Source organism: Triticum dicoccoides, chromosome 6B (assembly GCF_002162155.2).
Source record: "Triticum dicoccoides isolate Atlit2015 ecotype Zavitan chromosome 6B, WEW_v2.0, whole genome shotgun sequence".
Lineage (NCBI taxonomy): Eukaryota > Viridiplantae > Streptophyta > Magnoliopsida > Poales > Poaceae > Triticum > Triticum dicoccoides.
Genome location: NC_041391.1, coordinates 263926391 through 263941202, shown reverse-complemented (window position 1 = coordinate 263941202; position 14812 = coordinate 263926391). Strand labels below are relative to the sequence as shown.

Here is a 14812-nt window from a genome sequence, read left to right as displayed (position 1 = left end):
CTCTTTCTTTAATGCAATTTGCTTTAGCAAACAAATAATAGATTCTTTCCTACCTTAGCCAAGTCAACGGATCTCTCCCATTAATGCAATTTGCTTTAGGAAACAAATAATAGATTCTTACCTACCTTAGCCAAATCAACGGATCTCTCTCATTAATGCAATTTTTCTTTAGGAAACAAAGAATAGATTCTTTCCTACCTTAGCCAAATCAACGGATCTCTTCCATTAATACAATTTGCTTTAGCAAACAAATAATAGATTCTTTCCTACCTTAGCCAAATCAACGGATCTCTCCCCGGTTCGGTGGGTGCGTTTCGGTGGGTGGGCGTGGGGGTGGGGGTCATTTGATGGGAAAAAACCGGTTGAAAATAAACCGGTTGAAAATAAATCGGTTGAAAGTGGGGGGGACTATTCAACCAGTTCGTCCATTAGGAGTAGAGATTCACACCGAGTACAAGCATGAGTAGGATATAATCCACCATGAACATAAATATCATGAAGGCTATGTTGATTTGATTCAACTACATGCGTGAACATGTGCCAAGTCGAGTCACTCAATTCATTCAAAGGAGGATACCATCCCATCATATCACATCATAATCATTCTAATAGCATGTTGGCACGCAAGGTAAACCATTATAACTCATAGCTAATCAAGCATGGCACAAGCAACTATAATCTCTAAATGTCATTGCAAATATGTTTACTTCATAATAGCTGACTCAGGAACGATGAACTCATCATATTTACAAAAACAAGAGAGGTCGAGTTCATACCAGCTTTTCTCATCCCAATAAGTCCATCATATATCGTCATTATTGCCTTTCACTTGCACGACCAAACGATGTGTATAATAATAAGAGTGCACATGCATTGGACTAAGCTGAAATCTGCAAGCATTCAACTCAAGAGAGAAGACAAAGTAATATGGGCTCTAAGTTAAATAGACAATCATGCATATAAGAGCCACTAAGCATTTTCAATATGGTCTTCTCGACCCCCAAAGGAAAGAAAAGAAAATAAAACTATTTACACGGGAAAGCTCCCAACAAGTAAGAAGAAGAACTAGAAATCTTTTGGGGTTTTAATTTTAATTACTACTACAAGCATGGAAATTAAACTAACTATTTTTTTTGGTTTTTCTTAAGGTTTATCAAACACACAAGAAGAAAACTAGAAGAAGAAATTTAAACTAGCATGGATAATACAATGAAAGAGTATGAGCACCGACGAGTAGTGTGTGAACATAAATGTAAAGTCGGTGATAAATACGTACTCCCGCAAGCTTAGGCTTCTGGCCTAAGTTGGTCTAATACCAATGACTGCCTGACTGATATCCATAAGTGAAACTGGGGTTGTACTGAGATGCAAAGGCGACCGCCTCCTGAGCAGCAGCGTGTTGGCGAGCTGCCTCCATTCCTCTCTCGTATTCGGTTGCTTCTTCCTTGGTGACAACATATCTTCCTTTTGCCTGATAATCAAAAAGGTAGGGAGCAGGAAGAGTAACAGGGACGACGTGGCGTCTGTCATAGATTAGTCGATAATGGAGGAATTCTTCATTCCTCTCAAGAAAATGATGATCGAACATAGCTTCTTTATCCAAATAAACAGGAGGTACAATCATATCCCCCTCTCGTGGAGCTATATTAAGAAAATTAGCCACACGGGTTGCATAAATTCCTCCAAATAAATCACCCCTTCTACTATTATTCTGCAACCTACGTGCAACTATTGCCCCCAAGTTATAACCTTTATAACTGACACAGCACTCTTGAGGACAGAAAGATCAGGGACACAAATGTGACATGCTTCGTCCTTACCACTAATGCATCTACCAATAAAGAGAGCAAAATAATGTATAGCAGGAAAATGAATGCTCCCTATGGTAGCTTGTGCTATATCCCTAGATTCTCCCACAGTAATACTAGCAAGAAAATCTCTAAATTCAGATTTGCGAGGATCATTAATATTACCCCACTGCGGGAGTTTGCAAGCAGTTGTGGAATCCTCTAAATCCATGGTATAATATGTATCATAAATATCAAACATGACACTAGGAGAATTACGCACAGAGATATATTCGAACCTCCGCACAAAGGAATCAGTCAATTGATAGTATTGAGGGCACTTATCTTGTAAGAAGTCCTCCAGCTCGGCATTACGCACATACGCGTCAAATTCCTCCTTGAAGCCTGCTTCGACCATAAAATCATCGGATGGCCACTCACAAGCTCGTACATTTGCGTCCCTCGGCAATTCAACATCTTGCTCACAAATAGCAATCCTTGGCCCCTTCTTTGCCGAGGAACCACCTTGGTACATTCTTCTAAGCATATTTCTTTTTCTGAAAATTTCTAAAATTTTAGTAACTTCAAAATAAAAGTGAATATAACTAAACAAGATTGATAGTAACTACTCCTACAAGTGCCTAGAGCCTATATCATGCATTGGAATTGCTTGGGACCTCATAAATTTAACATGCAAGCTCAAGAACATTGTCACCTATGCAGCAAAAATTTGCAATGAATAAAGCACTAGAACAAAACTAATTGGACCAATGGAGGAGTCACATACCAAGCAACAATCTCCCAAAGCAGTTTTCTGAATGGAGCTCTGAGCTAAGAGATCGAAAATCACAGCAAAATGAGCTAGAACTCGGGCTTGAGCTGGATGGGGATTTTTTGGGGTAGAAGATGAAGTGTGTGGGTGCTGGCATAAGTGGAGGGGAGCCACCAGGGGCCCACGAGACAGGGGGCGCGCCTTATAGGGGGGCGCCCTCCTCTCTCGTGGCCTGGTGCTTGCCCCTCCTGTAGTGTTTTCAGTGCCTAAAATCCTCAAATATTCCAGAAAAAATCATACTAAATTTGCAGGGTATTTGGAGTACTTTTATTTTCGGACTATTTTTTTAATGCACGGATAATTCAGAAAACAGACAGATATTGCTATTTTTGCTATATTTATTCTAAATAACAGAAAGTAAAAGGAGGGTACAGAAGGTTGTGCCTTCTAGTTTCATCCATCTCGTGATCATCAAAATGAACCCACTAACAAGGTTGATCAAGTCTTGTTAACAAACTCATTCCGAATAACACGGAACCGGAGAAATTTCGAATAACACTAAGTTACCTCAACGGGGATATGAAAATCCCCAACAATAAGAATATCATACTTTTTCTTGACAGTAGGAAGAGGAAATTCAAAACCTCCAAAAATGATAGTTGGAACTTTTTCAATAGAATTGATGCTATGAACTTGAGAATGTTTCCTCGGAAAGTGTACCATATGCTCATTACCATTAACATGAAAAGTGGCATTGCCTTTGTTGCAATCAATAACAGCCCCTGCAGTATTAAGAAAAGGTCTACCAAGGATAATAGACATACTATCGTCCTCGGGAATATCAAGAATAACAAAGTCTGTTAAGATAGTGACATTTGCAACCACAACAGGCACATCCTCACAAATACTGACAGGTATAGCAGTTGATTTATCAGCCATTTGCAAAGATATTTCAGTAGGTGTCAACTTATTCAATTCAAGTCTACGATATAAAGAGAGAGGCATAACACTAACACCGGCTCCAAGGTCACATAAAGCAGTTCTAACATAATTTCTTTTAATGGAGCAAGGTATAGTTGGAACACCTGGATCTCCAAGTTTCTTTGGTATTCCACCCTTAAAAGTGTAATTAACAAGCATGGTGGAAATTTCAGCTTCCAGTATCTTCCGTTTATTTGTGATGATATCCTTCATATACTTAGCATAAGGATTTACTTTGAGCATATCAGTTAAGCGCATACGTAAGAAAATAGGTCTAATCATTTCAGCAAAGCGCTCAAAATCCTCGTCATCCTTTGTCTTGGATAGTTTAGGAGGAAAGGGCATGGGTTTCTGAACCCATGGTTCTCTTTCTTTACCGTGCTTCCTAGCAACAAAATCTCTCTTATCATAATGTTGATTCTTTGATTGTGGGTTATCAAGATCAACAACAGGTTCAAATTCTACATCATTGTTTTTGCTAGGTTGAGCATCAACATGAACATTATCATTAACATTATCACTAGGTTCATGTTGATCACCTGATTGAGTTTCAACATCAGAAATAGAAATATCATTGGGATTCTCAGGTGTGTCTATAGTAGGTTCACTAGAAGCATGCAAAGTCCTATCGTTTTTCTTTTTCTTGTTTTTAGAAGAACTAGGTGCATCTAAATTATTTCTCTAAGAATCTTGCTCCATTCTCTTAGGGTGGCCTTCAGGATACAAAGGTTCCTGAGTCATTCTACCAGTTCTAGTAGCCACTCTAAAAGCAAAGTCATTTTTATTATTTAATTCATCAAGCAAATCATTTTGGGCTTTAAGCACTTGCTCAACTTGAGTAGCAACCATATAAGCATATTTGCTAATGCGGTGAAGTTCATCTTTAACTCTAGCCAGATTATCACTTACGCGTCCTATCTCTAAAGCATTATTCTTTAACTCTCTACCAACACAAGCATTAAAACTTTCTTGTCTAGCCATAAAGTCATCAAATTCATCTAAGCATGGGCTATGAAATTCAGTAGAGGGTATTTCAACCTTATCATATCTATAGAGAGAATTTACCTTTACTACCTGTGTCGGGTTATCAAGATAATGTGATTCTTCAGGCGGTAAATTAGGACCATGTATTTCTTCAATAGGAGGTAAATTCTTAACATCTTCAGCTTTTATACATTTTTCTTTCATTGATTTCTTTGCCTCTTGCATATCTTCAGGACTGAGAAATAAAACACCTCTCTTCTTCGGAGTGGGTTTAGGAATAGGCTCAGGAGTTGGCTCAATTGGTTCAGGAATTACTTCAGGAATTGGCTCAGGAAGAGTCCAATTATTTTCATTAGTCAACATATTATTCAATACTATTTCAGCTTCGTCGACTGTTCTTTCCCTGAAAACACAACCAACACAACTATCCAAGTAGTCCTTGGAAGCATCGGTTAGTCCATTATAAAAGATATCAAGTATTTCATTTTTCTTAAGAGGATGATCAGGCAAAGCATTAAGTAACCGGAGAAGCCTCCCCCAAGCTTGTGGGAGACTCTCTTCTTTGATTTGCACAAAATTATATATTTCCCGCAAGGCAGCTTGTTTCTTATGAGCAGGGAAATATTTAGCAGAGAAGTAATAAATCATATCCTGGGGACTACGCACACAACCAGGAGCAAGAGAATTATACCAAGTCTTAGCATCACCATTTAATGAGAACGGAAATATCTTAAGGATATATAAATAACGAGACTTCTCATCATTAGTAAATAGGGTGGCTATATCATTCAACTTGGTAAGATGTGCCACAACAGTTTCAGATTCAAGGCCATAAAAAGGATAAGATTCAATTAAAGTAATAATATCAGGATCAACAGAGAATTCATAATCCTTATCAGTAACACAGATAGGTGAAGTAGCAAAAGCAGGATCGGGTTTCATCCTAGCATTAAGAGACTGCTGCTTCCATTTGGCTAATAATTTCTTAAGATCATATCTATCATTGCAAGCAAAGATTTCCCTAGCAGCTTCTTCATTCATAACATAACCCTTAGGAACAACAGGTAATACATAATCATTGGGAGAACCTTTATCATCACTATCATCAGTAATAGGATCTTCGGTAATTTCATTCCCCCTAACTCTAGAAAGTTGTTCATCTAGAAATTCACCTAATGGCAAAGTAGTATCACGCACAGAAGTAGTTTCATCATGCATAGCAGAAGTGGCATCATCAATAACATGCGACATATCCGAATTCAGAGCACTAGCAGGTTTAGGTGTAGCAAGCCTACTGATAACAGAAGGAGAATCTAGTGCAAGGCGAGATGGCAGTTCCTTACCTCCCCTCGTAGTTGAGGGCAAAATAGTAGTTCGATCATCTTTCAAGTTCTTCATAGTGATCAATAGATATAAATCCCAAGTGACTCAGAGAATAGAGCTATGCTCCCCGGTGACGGCGCCAGAAATTAGTCTTGATAGCCCACAAGTGTAGGGGATCGCAACAGCTTTCGAGGGTAAAGTATTCAACCCAAATTTATTGATTCGACACAAGGGGAGCCAAAGAATATTCTTGATTATTAGTAGTTGAGTTGTCAATTCAACCACACCTGGATAACTTAGTATCTGCAGCAAAGTATTTAGTTGCAAAAGTGGTATGATAATAAAGGTAACGGTAGCAAAAGTAAAGATAAATGTTTTTGGGTTTTTATAGTAGTTGTAACAGTAGCAACAGAAAAGTAAATAAGCGAAGAACAGTATGTGAAAAGCTCGTAGGCAATGGATCAATGATGGATAATTATGCCGGATGCGATTCCTCATGTAATAGTTATAACATAGGGTGACACAGAACTAGCTCCAGTTCATCAATGTAATGTAGGCATGTATTCCGTAAATAGTCATACGTGCTTATGGAAAAGAACTTGCATGACATCTTTTGTCCTACCCTCCCGTGGCAGCGGGGTCCTAGCGGAAACTAAGGGATATTAAGGCCTCCTTTTAATAGAGAACCGGAACAAAGCATTAGCACATAGTGAATACATGAACTCCTCAAACTACGGTCATCACCGAGAAGTATCCAGATTATTGTCACTTCGGGGTTGTCGGATCATAACACATAATAGGTGACTATAGACTTGCAAGATAGGATCGAGAACACACATATATTCATGAAAACATAATCGGTTCAGATCTGAAATCATGGCACTCGGGCCCTAGTGACAAGCATTAAGCATAGCAAAGTCATAGCAACATCAATCTCAGAACATAGTGGATACTAGGGATCAAACCCTAACAAAACTAACTTGATTACATGGTAAATCTCATCCAATCCATCACCGTCCAGCAAGCCTACGATGGAATTACTCACGCACGGTGGCGAGCATCATGAAATTGGTGATGGAGGATGGTTGATGATGACGACGGCGACGAATCCCCCTCTCCGGAGCCCTGAACGGACTCCACATCAGCCCTCCCAAGAGAGATTAGGGCTTGGTGGCGGCTCCGTGTCATAAAACGCGATGAAACTTTCTCCCTGATTTTTTTCTCCCCGAACGTGAATATATGGAGTTGGAGTTGACGTTGGTGGAGGTCCAGGGGGCCCACGAGATAGGAGGCCGCGCCCTAGGGGGGGCGCGCCCCCCTGTCTCGTGGACAGCCTGTGGGCCCCTGGCATTGATTCTTTCGCCAAAAATTCTTATTAATTCCAAAAAGTGCCTCCGTGGATTTCCAGGACATTCCGAGAACTTTTCTTTTCTACACATAAAACAACATCATGGTAGTTCTGCTGAAAACAGCGTCAGTCCGGGTTAGTTTCATTCAAATCATGCAAGTTAGAGTTCAAAACAGGGGCAAAAGTGTTTGGAAAAGTAGATACGTTGGAGACGTATCACATACCTGACTCCTTACCATCATCGGAACCCCAATCTTTAGAGTTGCGTTTGATTCTTTCCAATAAGTCCCATTTGAAATCAATAGTACTCAGCATGTAAGAACCAGCACAGGAAGTATCGAGCAGGTTGCGATTATCAATAGAAAGCCGAGCATAAAAGTTCTGAATAATCATTTCCCGAGAGACCTCATGAGGGCATGAATATAACATTGACTTAAGCCTCCCCCAAGCTTGAGCGATGCTTTATCCTTCGTGAGGCCAGAAATTATATATGTAATTACGATCATGATGAACAAGATGCATAGGATAGAACTTCTGGTGAAATTCCAACTTCAATCGCTTATAATTCCAAGATCTCGTATCATCACATAGCCTATACCATGTCAATGCATCTCCCTTCAAAGATAAAGGGAAGACCTTCCTTTTGACAACATCATCGGGAATACCTGCAAGCTTAAATAATCCACAAACTTCATCCACAAAGATAAGGTGTAAATCGGGATGCAATGTTCCTTCTCCTGCAAATGGATTAGCTAGCAGTTTCTCTATCATACCCGAAGGAATCTCAAAGTAAATATTTTCATAAAGTTCAATAGGTTGAGGAGCAACTCTTTGCTCTTCTAGTTGGGGTGAAGATACCCCAAACAAGCCCCTCAAAGGATTAGTTTCCATAGTGACAAGTAACAGAAAATTTCAGCACACTATATAAATGTTTCCTTACCAAGTTCCACTCACCAAAAGCGCTACACTCCCCGGCAACGGCGCCAGAAAAGAGTCTTGATGACCCACAAGTGTAGGGGATCAATCGTAGTCCTTTCGATAAGTAAGAGTGTCGAACCCAACGAGGAGCAGAAGGAAATGAGAAGCGGTTTTCAGTAAGGTTTTCTCTGCAAGCACTGAAATCGTTGGTGATAGATAGTTTTGTGATAAGATAAATAGTAACGAGTAACAAGTAAATAAAGTGCAGCAAGGTGGCCCAATCCTTTATGTAGCAAAGGATAAGCCTGGACAATTTCTAATAATGAGAAAGGAGCTCCCGAGGACACATTGGGAATTATCGTTAAGCTAGTTTTCATCACGTTCATATGATTCGCGTTCGGTACTTTGATAATTTGATATGTGGGTGGACAGGTACTTGGGTACTGCCCTAACTTGGACAAGCATCCCACTTACGATTAACCCCTATTGCAAGCATCCGCCACTACAAAAGAAGTATTAAGGTAAACCTAACCATAACAATAAGCATATGGATCCATATCAGCCCCTAACGAAGCAACACATAAACTAGGGTTTAAGCTTCTGTCACTCTAGCAACTCATCATCTACTTATTACTTCCCCATGCATTCCTCTAGGCCCAAATAATGGTGAAGTGTCATGTAGTCGACGTTCACATAACACCACTAGAGGAAAAGACAACATACATCTCATCAAAATATCGAACGAATACCAAATTCACATGACTACTAATAGCAAGACTTCACCCATGTCCTCAGGAACAAACATAACTACTCACAAAGCATATTCATGTTCATAATCAGAGGAGTAATAATATGCAGAAAGGATCTGAACATATGATCTTCCACCAAGTAAACCAATTAGCATCAACTACAAGGAGTAATCAACACTACTAGCAACCCACAGGTACCAATTTGTGGTTTTGATACAAGATTGGATACAAGAGATGAACTAGGATTTTGAGAGGAGATGGTGCTGGTGAAGATGTTGATGGAGATTGACCCCCTCCCGATGATAGGATCGTTGGTGATGATGTTGGTGATGATTTCCCCCTCTAGGAGGGAAGTGTCCCCGGCAGAACAACTCTGCCAGAGACCTAGATTGATTCCGCCAAGGTTCCGCCTCGTGGCGGCGGAGTTTCGTCCCGTAAGCTCGCCCACGATTTTTTCCAAAGTAAAAGTGATGATATAGCAGAAGATGGACGCCGGAGGCCCACCAGGGGGCCCAAGAGATAGGGGGTGCGCCCCCTGTCTCCTTGACACGGTGTGGGCCCCCTGGCATATTTCTTTCACTCAGAAATTCTTATTAATTCCAAAAAGTTGTTTCGTGGAGTTTCAGGACTTTTGGAGCTGTGCAGAATAGGTTTTTAACGTTTGCTCCTTTTCCAGCCAGAATTCCGGCTGTCGGCATTCCCCCTCTTCATGGTAAACCTTGTAAAATAAGATAGAATAGCCATAAGTATTGAGATATAATGTGTAATAACAGCCCATAATGCAATAAATATTGATATAAAAGCATGATGCAAAATGGACGTATCAGTTGTCATTTGATTAACGGGATCACATCATTAGAGAATGATGTGATTAACTTGACTCATTTCGTTAGCTTAGCATTTGATCAGTTAGTATATTGCTATTGCTTTCTTCATGACTTATACATTGCTTTCGGGAGTTGCATAATCTCATACTCATAGGAACATGTATAAGTCATGAAGAAAGCAATAGCAACATACTAAACGATCAAATGCTAAGCTAACGGAATGGGTCAAGTCAATCACATAATTCTCTAATGATGTGATCCGTTAATCAAATGACAACTTATGTCTATGGTTTAGGAAACTTAACTATCTTTGATTCAACGAGCTAATCAAGTAGAGGCATACTAGTGACACTCTGTTTTTCTATATATTCACACATGTACTAAGTTTCCAGTTAATACAATTCTAGCATGAATAATAAACATTTATCATGATATAAGGAAATATAAATAACAACTTTATTATTGCCTCTAGGGCATATTTCCTTCAAAAGGAAGATGGTGTGGTTGAGCTGGGACAAATTATTGTTACCAAAAACAAAAGGGAGGCATGGGCTTCCGGGATAGGGGTTCTTCTAATCATGTGTTGTTGGCAAAACAGGCTTGGCGACTCATTGATAATCCAGGAAGTTTATGTGCGAGGTTGCTCAAGGCAAAATATTTTCCAAATGGAAACTTGTTGGACATAGTCTTCTTTGGTAATGCATCTGCAGTTTGGAAGGGTATTGAGTATGGATTAGAGCTTGTTAAGAAGGGGGTGATATGGAAGAATTCTTTCCGAGCTTGGAGGGATCCATGGATCCCTAGGGGCCCATCTCTTCGCCCAATCACACCGAATAGGAACTGCAGGTATAATCGTGTGTCTGATTTCATGGATGAGAATGGTGCTTGAATCAAGGATTGACTAGACGAGTTTTGTGGCAACCAAATGTGATATAAATGCTGAAGATCATAACCTCACCACGGCGTGGAGACGATTTTCTGGCTTGGCAATCAAAGCGGTAAGGGTTGTTCACGGTTCGTAGTGCATACCATTTGGCCACACTACAACATGATGAGGAGTTTACCGGTGCACATCCGGATGGCGAGCGGCCGTTATGGAACTTGATATGGCAAGCTAGTGTGCCTCAAAAGATGAAGATCAGGTCGTGGAAACTGGTGGCTGGTGCATTAGCTACGGCTAAGAACAAGGAACACCATCACATAACCACGCGTGATGTGTGTTGTATATGCGGGAGAGAAGAGGAAGGGACATATCATGAGTTAGTTACATGCATGTATGCGGCTGAGCTATGGGATGCAATGGGTAGGTTTTGGCCTATCCCATGCAAAGAGGAGGTACTAGACGCTGGTAATGATTGGCTACTACTACTGCTAGCAAACTATTCTGATTCAGTATGTTGCATGATCATTATGCTAATATGGCATATATGGCAAGTACAGTCCGATGTAACACACGTAAAGGAGGCTACACCGGCTGCTGTATTCACAGACTTCTTGTCAGTTATATGAATTCGATTTAGGTAGCAAAACAGTTTTCAACGAAAGATATGATCAGAGGGAAGGTGGTAGTGATGGAGTATTGGGGTCGTCCGTCGCATCAACCACTGACTAGGGTGCTACAGTGGCATGCGCCTCCATGCAGCCCGACTCTCAGTGGATGGGTATTTCATGGAGGAGGATGGTATGCCGACAGCTAGGATGATTCTACAGAGACATGATGGTACAATAATCTTCTCAGCATACCGCTACTTCTTTAACTGTAATGATGCCATGGAGGCGAAGATCCATGCTTTGATGATCGGTATGGCGCTTGCATGCCAATATACGCAGCAACCATCATGTGTGCAGTCTAATTCATCTACTGCACTTTCTTGTTTATCTAGTACTAGCTTAGATCACTCGGTTATGGTCATTTAGTTGTTGAGATTAAGTCCTTAATGATCGATAGGGTGTTTATTCCTCAAAAACTTCATACGTCTTAGAATAGTGTTGTAGATTGCCTAGAAAGGTATAGTCGCTCTGAGCGAGCCACTGCTATGTGGCTCGACAGAGGACCCACGTGTATGGAGGAACTATTGTCGTTGGACTGTAGCCTTGCCCTTTTGGAATAAACTACTATTGATCTCGCAAAAAAACTCATTCTTCTGACACATGAATAGCAAGCTTCCACGCATCCCTGTCCATGCTTGTGATATTCTAGTCCTTTAGGTCTTTCTTCACGGACTCCTTTCATGTCAAGTTCAGTCTAACCCAACCTCTCTTGCAATGTATTTTCGAGTTCAACATCAATTTTTCCATATGTTCTGCTTCCGTGCTTTTCATGCCAATCTATACATTATTACCACCTCCAACAATCGTTTGTCACATGTAGAATGAGGAAATTGTAATATTTTCTAAAAAATAAGTAATAACTATGGAAAAGGACCAAAAGCATTGGAAGATCTTTAAGACTGGCAAGGAACAAACAAGTTTTAAGCTTTTCTAACAAACAACTAACTATGAAAGCCACACTATAACAGCCAGCTATTTCCCCTTACTAAACCCTCTTTTCCAAGCCATATCAAAGCAACAACACATGTCTTACTATCTATTATATTATTGTTTTCTCTCTCATCAAGCAGACAATACATATGAACATCAAAACGCATCTTGCAAGGCTACCACCTAGCATTATCTGTTCATATGTATCATCTAAAGGAAGAAATAGGCTAGCCATTTCTCCAACACTTTGAGGGAGCAAAACAAAGAGATAAAAGATCTGTACCACAATACATAGTTGATTTTGAGCAGTTTTTGTGAAGACATCGTCACCTTGTTCATAGAGCAGTATGCGCTACGCAAATCTGAAGCATACAGTAGAACTTCAGTCGTTAGTAGAAAACAATTGTTCTAGCCTGAATGATAGATAAGCAATTCCCTGTTAAATAGGAATGTGTTGTTCGATAGTGCTAAAACAAACAATCGGTTACCCGTATGGTCACGTATTTATCAAATAAATCAGTAAAATGAAACAACAATGCATGTCAATTCCCACAAACCAGCCTAGGCAGCATATGAAGGATAACCAAATAAGCCGGGTGACGGATGTCATTGTCAAGGTGCTTACTGCCTCTCCTGCTGCCTCCTGCTCCTTGTCTCCTCCCAGTCAGTAACAACCCCGACATCTCCTTCCAGGTAGTGACCGTGGCCTGCAGCACATCCATCCTACTTAAGAGAAGCAAAACTATGAGCACAATAACCTTATTATTTATTAGGATCAGCAATGTTTTCCCAAGTGACAAGCTTAATATCAGCAACCCCCTCAAAAAAAGGGTTTTACATCTGCAATGTAGGAAATGATGGGTACCTTGATTAGAACAGATGGTATGATGAGGTGAATACACCTGCAATTATAAGATGGAGACATCAGATGTGAGCTTACTGGAATACTAATGTTACAATGAACAAGTATAAATTTCCCAAACTTACAGGTTGCGTTATTACTTAAAAAAATGCTTAGCAAGATAGAAATGTTGATCCTACATAAACATGTCAGGATAATCTACGAAATAAATATGAACCAATGTGGCAGTGCATAAAAGACATGGATATGACGAGAGCACAACAATGGCAAGAGCAATTCATAGCAAATCAGGTAACTAAGATAAGCACTGACACAGCCAGAGAATATATGAACAATCAGCATGGTGGACATGCTCATTTCGACATAGTCAGTACATGGTCAACCAAGCAGATGTGAAAAAACTTCACCATCAAGCCACACATCTCATAGATCAATCAAGTACATCCTACAAACTAACTGCGCATCACAAAGGCCAATCACAAGCCTCAACTCAAGCATGCAATTCTACAATCTAGATCTGCACTGTAAAAAATCAATCTTCATCAACAAAAGGAAATGAAAAACATAGAACCAGGCAAAGCCGATAAGTTCAATCAATACACCTATACATCAGCCAATCCGGCCTATACAATGCTACCAATGAAAGGACTAAGATGACATACCGTCAAACAAAGGCATACTGTTTTGCAATACAATTGTTTGAGTGCTCCTCAAAATAATAGATATGATTCGTGAAGATCTAATGCAACCCTGCAAGTAAAATAAAGCAACATGAGTTAGCTCCAAAGGATATAATCTGATAAGAGATCTCACATTCCTCAAGTAATTCATTTACATGTAATAGAATGAAAGCAAAAGTCTGATTGACATTTCTAAGCAAGCAAACAAAATATCTGAATATGGTACAATTCATAGTGAATAATTTGTTGTGTTGTTTTCTATTTTTGGAAGATCCCATGGACAAAGAATCATCTCCAATTTCTTGTTGATGTGCTTCAAGCTCCACACAAATTCTGAACAAAATTAGATCTCACACAACTGAGAAATAAAGAGAGGACAATATTTTCACCTTGGCTTGAATTGGCAAATTGATCGTGGTGACGCCGCCCATGTAGAGAAGCACGCTTGGACAGTGAGGGAGGTGTCTTCACCTGGGGCTTGAATCAATCTGGCCATGTAGGCACAATCTGGGAAGAGAATCTCCTGGGGAGGTCGATGGCGAGCAAGGCCGTGGTGGCAGCGAGCAAAAGGGGATCTGGAGTCCTCCACGACCAACACCGCATGGCTGGCGAGCCCCGCCGCCGGAGCGCCTCCATCCTCGCGCCTCCCACTCATCCCCTCCCTCTCCTTGCTTTCCTCATGCCCCACGCAACTGCAGTGTCGGTGATGCGTAAGGACGAAGGACAGGAATGGTGGGGCCCGACCTCACCAGCACAGGCCGGCGCTGGCTGCTGACCCTCTCCCGTATGTTGCTGCACCTCCCTCTCCTCTGCGTCGTCGCCCTTCGCCTACAGGTCATCATCGCCGTCGGAGAAGCCTCAGATCCAGCGAGATACATGATAGGAGTGCAGCATGGGTGGATGGGGGAGGACGGCGGAGCAGGAGAGAGAGGAGGAAGAGAAGGAGAGGCAGCGGCGGCTAGGAGGGAGGTCGACGAGGAGGTGGGTCGTGTGCGGGTGGGGAGGATGCGGCGGCGGCGACAGGAGAGGAGGCAGGGATCATGGGGGAGATGCGGGTTAGGTATCACTAGCTACAGCTGCTCACCCACTTCTTTTTTCTC

General features: G+C 40.9%; 1 long non-coding RNA gene across 1 annotated transcript; it reads right to left on the bottom strand.

Annotated features, from left to right (window-relative positions):
- Window positions 1-13034: 13034 nt before the first annotated feature.
- On the bottom strand, window positions 13035-14197 carry LOC119322655. The gene is made up of 3 exons (XR_005155785.1): window positions 14102-14197; window positions 13695-13782; window positions 13035-13072 (listed from the first exon to the last, which is right to left on the bottom strand). It is a non-coding gene; the product is annotated as an uncharacterized LOC119322655 (long non-coding RNA).
- Between the last annotated feature and the right edge of the window lie 615 nt (window positions 14198-14812).